This window comes from Meriones unguiculatus, assembly GCF_030254825.1.
Source record: "Meriones unguiculatus strain TT.TT164.6M chromosome Y unlocalized genomic scaffold, Bangor_MerUng_6.1 ChrY_unordered_Scaffold_23, whole genome shotgun sequence".
Classification (NCBI taxonomy): domain Eukaryota; kingdom Metazoa; phylum Chordata; class Mammalia; order Rodentia; family Muridae; genus Meriones; species Meriones unguiculatus.
This window is the reverse complement of record NW_026843709.1, coordinates 28,036,237-28,044,606: the sequence shown is the minus strand read 5'-3', so window position 1 is coordinate 28,044,606 and position 8,370 is coordinate 28,036,237.

Genomic DNA, 8,370 nt, shown 5'->3' with positions numbered 1-8,370 from the left:
AGTTGATCACTAAATTTACAGCAAGAAAACCAGAAGGAGGGCAGCTGTCTCCAGGACTTCTCCCAGTGAGAGGAGAGCCCTCTCGATTAATCAGGACCACAGTTACTATCCAGGTCTCTATGCCTGAGGTGAGCTGTAGCAACTCCTGAAAAACACTAGAAATCCAGTGACTATACCCAAAAAGCTGGGAAGGCTTCCTTCAGGAAAAACCACCCTCCTTCCAAAGGGATTCTCTCCACTACAACAGTCCAGGAACAACCAGAAACTAAATTCAAACAACTAAGATAGCCCAATGGGTAGAGGACAGCATAAAAGTTCAACCAACAAAAGCCAGAGCATCATGGCATCTCCAGAACCCAGTTATCCAGGGGCAAATAGCCCTAGACACCCCAGCATAAAGGAAATTCAAGGAGATGACCTAACATCTATGCTCAAGAAGATCATGACAGAGGAAACAAATAAAATACGAAAAGAAATAGAAGAAGCTGCAGCGAAACAGTCTGTGGCCGTTAGAGAAGAAATGCTTAAATCACTGAATGAAATAAAAGAAACAGTAGATTGTTCAAACAAACAGCTGAAGGAATTGACGGAAAAACATGAAAATGCAGTCAGACAGGGGAAAGAAACCAACAAAATAGCTCAAGACCTGAAGATAGAATTGGAAAAATTAAAAAAATCACAAATGGAAGAAATTGTGGAGAGAAAGAAATTAGGAAAGAAAGCAGCAACTACAGAGGTTAGCATAACCAATAGGCTACAAGAAATGGAAGAAAGAATCTCAGGTGTGGAAGATACAATGGAAGAAATAGATGTATCTGTCAAAGAAAATGATAAATCTAAAAAATTCCTGACACAGACCATCCAAGAAATTCAAGACAACATAAAAAGACAAAACCTAAGAATAATAGGAATAGAGGAAAAAGAAGATTCCCTGAATGGAGCCGAGAAAATGTTTTCAACAAAATCATTGAAGAAAACTTCCCCAACTTAAAGGAGAGGCCAATAAGAATACAAGAGGCCTATAGAACACCTAATAAATTAGACCAGAAAAGAAAATCCTCCCACCACATAATAATCAAAACTGTAAGTATACAGATCAAAGAAAAAATACTAAAAGCTGCCAGAGAAAAAGGCCAAGTAACATATAATGTCAAACCCATTAGAAACATACCTGACTTTTCAACAGAAACTATGAAAGCCAGAAGAGTCTGGACAGATACTATGCAGAACCTAAGAGAACACAGATGTCAGCCCACGCTACTATACCCTGCGAAACTCTCAGTCCTCATAGACGTGGAAAACAAGATATTCAATGACAAAAACAAATTTCAACAATACTTACAAACAAATCCAGCATTACAGAAGACACTGGAAGGGAAAATACAGCCCAAGAAAGCTAACTACATTCAAGAAAACACAGAAAATAAATAACCCCACTACAGTAAAACAAAAAGCAACCAAGCACACAACTGTATGACCACAGCCAACATCAAATTCAAAGGATTTAACAGCCACTGGTCATTAATCTCTCTCAATATCAATGGATTTATTCTACAATAAAAAGACACAGACTAACAGAATGGATGCATAAACAAAACCCAGCAATCTATTGTATACAAGAAACACACCTGACTCACAAAGATAGACATTACCTGAGGGTAAAGGGATAGAGAGGGCATTTCAAGCAAATGGATGCAAGAAGCAAGCAGGAGTAGCCATTAAAATATCTGATAAAATAGATTTTCAACCAAAATTAATCAAAAGAGATGGGGAAGGGCACTTCATACTCATCAAGGGAAAATTCCACCAAGACATCACAATCTTGAACATCTATGCCCCAAATACAAGGGCACCCAAATTTGTGAAAGAAACATTGATAAAACTTAACCACACATAGATCCCCACACACTAATAGTGGGAGATTTCAACACCCCACTCTCAACAAAGGACAGGTCAACTAAACAGAAATTAAAGAAACAATATCTCTAACAGTGATCATGAATCAAATGGACTTAACAGACATTTAAAGAACCTTACACCCAAACACAAAAGAATTTACCTTCTTCTCAGCACCTCATGGAACCTTCTCCAAAATAGACCACATAGTTGGTCACAAAGCAAGCCTCAACAGATACAAGAAGATTGAAATAATCCCTTGTATCCTGTCTGATCACCATGGAATAAACCTGGACCTCAGTAACAACAAAAATATCAAAAAGCCTACACATACATGGAAACTGAACAACTTGCTACTAAAAGATAGCTGGGTGAGGGAAGAAATAAAGAAAGAACTTAAAATCTTCTTAGAACTCAATGAAAATGAAGACACAACATACCCAAACTTGTGGGACACAAGGAAGGCAGTGCTAAGAGGAAAGTACTAAGTGCCTTCAAGAAGAAATTCGAGACAGTGCATTCAAGCAACTTAATGGCTACTTAAAAACCCTAGAAAAACAAGAAGCAGACACAACAAGAAGGAGCAGACTGCTGGAAATAATCAAACTCAGGGCTGAAATCAATCAATTAAAAACAAATAAAACAATTCAAAAAATCAATGAAACCAAGAGCTGGTTCTTTGAGAAAATCAACAAGATAGACAAACCCTTAGCCAAGCTAACTAAAAGGCAGCGAGACACCATCCAAATCAACAAAATCAGAAATGAAAAGGCGGAAATAACAACAGACACTGAGGAAATCCAAGCAATCATTAGGACTTACTTCAAAAGTCTATATGCCACAAAATTTGAAAATTTAAATGAAATGGACAATTTTCTTGATCGATTCCACTTACCAAAGCTAAATCAGGACCAGGTAAATCAATTAAATAGTCCTATATCCCCCAAAGAAATAGAAGCAGTCATCGAAAGTGTCCCATCAAAAAAAAAAAGCCCAGGACTTGATGGTTTCAGCGCAGAATTCTACCAAACATTCAAAAAAGAGCTAACTCCAATTCTCTTCAAACTATTCCACAGAATTGAAACAGAAGCAACATTACCAAACTCATTCTATAAAGCCACAGTCACCTTGGTACCTAAACCTCAAAAAGACACAACAAAAAAAGAGAACTTCAGGTCAATCTCCCTTATGAACATTGATGCAAAAATACTCAACAAAATACTCGCAAACCGAATACAAGAACACATCAAAGATATCATCCACCATGACTAAGTAGGCTTCACCCCAGGTATGCAGGGGTGGTTCAATATACAGAAATCCATCAATGTGATCCACCATATTAACAAACTGAAAGAAAATAAAAGCACACGATAATCTCCCTAGATCCTGAAAAAGCTTTTGACAAAATTGAAAATCCATTCATGTTTAAAGTATTAGAGAGATCAGGGATACAAGGCACATATCTAAATATAGTAAAGGCAATATACATCAAAACTATAGCCAACATCAAACTGAATGGAGAGAAACTTATAGCAATCCCACTGAAATCAGGGACAAGACAAGGCTGCCCACTCTCTCCATATCTCTTCAACATAGTTCTGGAAGTCCTTGCTAGAGCAATAAGACAGATGAAGGAGAACAAGGGGATACAAATTGGAAAGGAAGAAGTCAAATTATCACTATTTGCATATGATATGATAGTATACGTGAGTGACCCCAAAAACTCTACCAGGGAACTCCTACAGCTGATAAACACCTTCAGCAAAGTGGCCCGATACAAAATTAACTCAAAAAAATCAGTAGCCCTCCTGTATACAAAAGACAAAAGGGGCTGAGAAAGAAATTAGGGAAACAACACCCTTCACAATAGCCACAAATGACATAAGGTACCTCGGAGTAACCCTAACCAAGGAAGTCAAAGACTTGTATGAAAAAAATTTCAAATCTTTGAAGAAAGAATTAGAAGAAGATATGAGAAGATGGAAAGATCTCCCATGTTCATGGCTTGGCAGGATTAACAGAGTAAAAATGGCCATTTTACCAAAAGCAATCTACAGATTCAATGCAATTCCCATCAAATTACCAGCACAATTATTTACAGACCTGGAAAGAAAAAATTCTCAACTTCATATGGAATAACAAGAAACCCAGAATTGCTAAAACAATCCTCTACAATAAAAGATTATCTGGAGGTATCTCCATCCCTGATCTCAAGTTGTACTATAGAGCAACAGTTTTAAAAACTGCATGGTACTGGCATAATAACAGAATAGTGGATCAATTGAACCGAACAGAGGACCCAGAAATAAACCCACACACCTATGGACATCTGATCTTTGACAAAGGCGCCAAAACCATACAATGGAAAAAAGATAGCATCTTCAACAAATGGTGCTGGTCCAACTGGATGTCTACATGTAGAAAAAGGATAATAGATCCATACTTATCACCCTGCAAAAACTGAAGTCCAAGTGGATCAAAGACCTCAACATAAAACCTGACACATTAAATAGGCTAGAAAAAAAAGTGGGGAGTACCCTAGAACTCATTGGTACAGGGGAAAACTTCCTGAACAGAAAAACAACAGCAGAGGCTCTAAGAGCAACAATCAATAAATGGGACCTCATGAAACTGAAAAGTTTCTGTAAAGCAAAGGATACTGTCATCAAAACAAAACCACTGCCTACAGATTGGGAAAGAATCTTCACCAACCCGTTATCTGATAGATGACTCATATCCAGTATATATAAAGAACTAAAGAAGCTGAAAAGCAGTAAACCAAGTAATCCACTTAAAAAATGGGGAACAGAGCTAAACAGAGAATTCTCTGTAGAGGAATACCGAATGGCAGAGAAGCACTTAAAGAAATGCTCAACCTCACTAGCCATTAGCGAAATGCAAATCAAAACAACCCTGAGATTTCACCTTACACCCATGAGAATGGCCAAGATCAAAAACTCAAGTGACAACACATGCTGGAGAGGTTGTGGAGAAAGGGGAACCCTTCTCCACTGCTGGTGGGAATGTAAACTTGTACAACCACTCTGAAAATCAATCTGGAGCTTTCTCAGACAACTAGGAATAGCGCTTCCTCAAGATCCAGCCATACCACTCCTGGACATATATCCAAAAGAGGCTCAAGTACACAAAAACGACATTTGCTCAACCATGTTTGTAGCAGCTTTATTTGTAATAGCCAGAAGCTGGAAACAGCCCATATGCCCCTCAACTGAAGAATGGATGCAGAAATTGTGGTACATCTACACAATGGAATATTACTCAGCAATGAAAAATAAGGAAATCATGAAATTTGCAGGTAAAGGGTGGGATCTGGAAAGGATCATCCTGAGTGAGTTGTCCCAGAAGCAAAAAGACACACATGGTATATCCTCACTCATATAGATATACAACATAGGACAAACCCACTATAACCTGTGCATCTGAAGAAACTAAGCAAGAGAGAGGATCCTAACTAAAATGTCCAATCCCCATCCTGAAAAGTACAGAGGATGGACATCAGATGAAGAAAAAAACAGGAAACAACCTAGGAACCTACCACAGAGGGCCTCTGACACCCTCTGCCCTACAGACTATCAAAGCAGATGCTGAGCCTGATGGGCAACAGTTGGGCAGAGTGAATGGAATTTTATGTAAGAACTGGGAAATAGTAGAGCTGGAGAGGACAGGGTCTCCACAAGGAGAGCAACAGAAGAAGAAAATTTGAACACAGGGAACCTCCCAGAGACTCATACTCCAACCAAGGTCTATTCTTGGAGATAACTCAGAACCCCTGCACAGATGTAGCCCAGGGCAGTTCAGAGTCCAATTGGGTTACATAGTAATGTGAAGAGGGACTTCCTCTGACATAATCTGATTGGCCTGCTCTTTAATCAATTCCCCCTGGGGGGAATCAGCCTTACCAGGCCATAGTAGAGGACAATGCAGCCAGTTTTTATATGAACTGATGGACTAAGATCAGAAAGGAGAGGAGAACCTCCCCTATCAGTGGACTTGGGGAGTGTCATGCATGCAGAGGGAGAAGGGAGGGTGGGATTTGGAGGGGAGGAGGGAGGGGCTTATAGGGGATTGCAGAATGAATAAAGTGTAATTGAGGAAAATTTAAAAAAAGGGAAAATTTATTTAAGAACCTTAAATGACTTTCAAAAGTGGAGGAAAACATGGAGATAGTCAATTTACATGGAGCATGTCTTGCCCCTGGGGGCAATGGTCTCCTGAACCTACTCAGACCTCGGACACCACCACTGCTAGTTCTAGAACTGATGCAAGATGTTCCAATGAGGGGGTAAGGCTTCTCATAATATTTCCTATAAGCCCACAGCTGTTTGTTTATATCCCCCATTTTTATTCGTTATTAGCCAGATAGAGCCAAGTAATTGTGGTGATGATACTTGCTTTTTTTCCCAATGCTAGAATGCTAGTGAATTTAGGTATGCCCTGGTTGCTAGCATGCCTCGCTGGGTGCCTGTGCCCATTGATGCCCATCATGCTATGACTCTCTTCAGACAGAAAAGGGATCTTGGAATTACAGCCGCTATTGTTACTGCCATCTCATTGGTGGCTGTTGGAGCTACCACCGTTGCATTAGCCATGAGTCATGCTGTGAAGACTGCTCAGATCCTGAATAATCTTTTAGCCAATGTAGCTCATGCCTTAGATGTACAAAAAGGAATTAATGCTCAACTAAAAGGAGGCTTGATGGTGTTCAATCAGAGGATTGACCTTGTGCAGGAGCAAATTGATACCCTATGGCAAATTGCTCAACCTGGCTGTCAATGAAAGTATGCTGGAATTTGTGTCACTAGCATACAACATGAGAATTTTTCCTGATTTGCAAATCTGTCTAAACAATTGTCTAGCTATATTTTAGGTAATTGGACTGGAGAATTCGATACTATGATGGAGCAGCTGAGTTGGCCATTATCACAGTAAATTCTACCAGAGTGGACACAGGACTAGCCACAGGATTATCACCATGGATTGCTGCAGCCATGAACCATCTGAAGGAATGGGTGGGCATGGGAGCATTAGCAGGCCTTCTGGTGTTGGTCTCCTTGGTTTGCCTGTGGTGTATATGCAAGATTAGAGTCTCACAACAGCATAATGCATCCATGATCATTCAGGCCATTACTGCCATTGAAGCAGGACAGTCTCCCCAAGCATGGTTGGCTACCATAAAAAGCTAAAATGTTAAGCTCAGGATGCGAGGCTAAGCACTGCACTCAGGGTCATCTGCTTTGGACCCAGAGAAGAGCATGTCTGATTGAATGCGGGTTGATGCCCCAGGTCCCACCTCTGAGAAAAAGGTATTGGACGAGTCTGATGCTCTTTGGGTGGATGACACCTAAATGAACATCAGTACAAAGTCCCAATTTATTTCTAATATCAGAGATCAGACCTCTACTCTTGCCTGATGCGTCTAAAACAAAAAGGGGGAACTTTAGAGAGCTGTGTAATGCCGTGCCTTAAAGATGGAGCTGGTTTCTGCCTTCCACCTTCCTGATGGTGAGTGCTCTCTGTCACAAACAACTCCACATTTGGTTAAGGCTGAGGATCTGGTTTGCTTCCATGTATGTGGACCTATCTGCATTGCCCACATGGCACACTGGGGTTGGCTACCCAGAGGCTATATAAGCTGTGGGCTGGCTTTCCCCAGGGTCAGATGATTGTTCAGGGTTCCTGAATAAACTGCATTGACAAAAACAAAAGAGGGAGAAAGAAGGAAAAAAAAAAAAGAGAAGGTAACCTGACTGTCCTGCAGGCTAGTGTAACTGGGTCCACATGAAAGAGGGAGTGTAAATGGGGGACAGAGAAGTTAAGAATGAAGGCCAGACAGATTCCTTTGCAAGTCTCAGTTTACTGAACGTGCAAACAACACTTATAAGGAACGAGTACAAACATTTTTTTTTCTCAATAGCAACACATCTGTTCTACCTTGCAATGCATACAGACAGCCCACTTGCAGAGACTGTCAAGGACAGTCACTGAGACATGGAACTTAGATTGGACCAGCATCTACCAAGGAAGGAAGCAAAATTCCAATTACCAGAATCCTTCCATTCCTCCTTCTTTGTTTTATGGAAACTGTGTCTTAAGTTGGCAAATATGCCATTTTTTTTTTGTTACTCATCAAAGTCTTGAATACGATATTTATGAGCCTCTGTCTAAGTTTGGAAAAACCATAATTTTAGTGCTACATGTCATTAACTTACCTCCATATCAAATTGGGTTTTTAGAGATATTTAATTTAAATTCATGCAACTGCAGTTGAATGTGTTGAATTTGTTGATGAAGAAATTGTAACACACAAGGAAGGCAGGCACAGGCTAACAAACCCATACATGCCAGGCCTGCAATTCTCAGTCCCCACTTAAGCACATAATCAAAAGATTGAAAATGCCTTTTCAGGTTAGTAAATATATCCCAGGCTGTATTCCAATTCCAACCTAGGTTTCT